This window comes from Nannobrachium achirus, assembly GCF_963921795.1.
Source record: "Nannobrachium achirus genome assembly, chromosome: 12".
NCBI classification, from domain to species: Eukaryota; Metazoa; Chordata; class Actinopteri; order Myctophiformes; family Myctophidae; genus Nannobrachium; species Nannobrachium achirus.
This window is the reverse complement of record NC_137832.1, coordinates 24,951,064-24,952,839: the sequence shown is the minus strand read 5'-3', so window position 1 is coordinate 24,952,839 and position 1,776 is coordinate 24,951,064.

Sequence of the window (1,776 nt, the reverse complement as noted above, 5' to 3'; positions counted from 1 at the left end):
GTAAACAAAAAGTATATTACATTTCTTTAATATTACTACCAATGTGAACAAGTCTCTTCTCTATTACATTGCAATAGCTTTAAAGTGCTCACATGCCCTATAGTCAGTTCTTTTGGGCTTGTTTTCATACCCATGGTTGCTTATTTCTCTCGCAAAATAAAGTAGCCACAAATTTCCCAGTTTCGGACTCACATATCACCTCTCCAAGGTAAGCCTACTTCTGCGCTGCCTACGGAACTCGCCTTCGGCTTGTTCCTGCAGCAACGAAGGTGTGCCAATAATCATGATAACCCCACACCCTCTCGTGTAATATTGCTTAAATCAATCATTACTCTAGCTGTTAGTCGAGGAAACCTTACTGTACCTCAGAATAATGTTTACATTTTAAAAACATACATATTATAGGTGTGCGTGCATGTAAATGGTCTAAGATTCTAATTATGTTACCTTTATTACCTTGTTTGTTTACGTCCTGGGCAATTTTACAACTTAATTTGTTTCTTTGTGGATGTGATTTGTATTAGCTTACCATTTCAGATCAATTACAGATAAATTAATGATTAATATGTTTAATTTCGGTAGGCTATGTGAAAGAGTTATGCCTTTAGTATACCCAGGGAGAAAACGTGTTTTTATGGGTTTCTACTAGTCACTGTGTGACTAATGACTATAGATACACTACATACTGTTACACCACCTTGATGTGGTCAGCTGCCTATAATAATACAATCATATTGGCATTTTTATCTAGACAGCACATTCCAGGGTGTGTAATTATGATATAGGCCTACACAATAATTTCTAGGCCCTCCTACAAAGTAATTTTTGGAAATGTGTATCTCAACAAAGGCTTGGTAACATTACTACTCTGTCTTTACCATTCCTAAAACAACAAAGCAACGGTTGCTGCTGGCTGGCAGTTAAATCTAGTCTTTGATAATTATACTTACTCTCCATATTTGGATTCTTTACAATAATTACTTGTTCGAAATCACAGCCCTCATTGTTGCTGTTATAATGTGTGGCCTGTGCTCACACACAGGAAAATTAATCACAGAATGGAGCATGTGTACTGTTCTACTTCTCTTCATCTTATTCCATAACACAATTGTCTCAGTTGGGAGGATAAGTGGTTGCCATGGGTTACCACCCCAGGCACCATGTGGCAGGTTTGTCATTTTTTAAATCCTAGATTGACTGATTAAATTGAGTACAGGGACATGAAATGCACTGTTTCCTGTGATGGGGCAATGAGAACAGATTGATGAACAATTGTTCCAGGGCTGTCAATCATAGCAGCCACAGCTCTGATGTCTGACTTTCAGTTAAGGACGCACTGAGAAGAATTAGCATAATACAGCAAGCATTATGAGAGACAAATGACACGATGGGGAGAAACAAAGAGGTGAGCCATACTCTTCACTGTCACGGAAACAAAGAATAGACGACGGATTCTGTGTCACACAGTGTAGCGGTAACACTTGTAAGGGCTGTAACAACTGACATCTCAATGGGGGACAGGGAAGGCCTGTCCATTGATCAGAGAGTCTTCGCTTCATCCGTGCAGAGACGGTTTAATGGTTTGTCTCTTGAACTTGTGTGTTGTTGATAACAGATGGCAATTAAGTGTCTACTCATTACTCAATGTGTTATTACTCAATCTTATGTTCGAACAAGTTTGCATGATTACTATTTACAGCTTGTTTTCATAGTATAGGCTACTTTTTAATATAGTTTTGAAATATAATGTCTGCCCTGATGAATATAATATACATG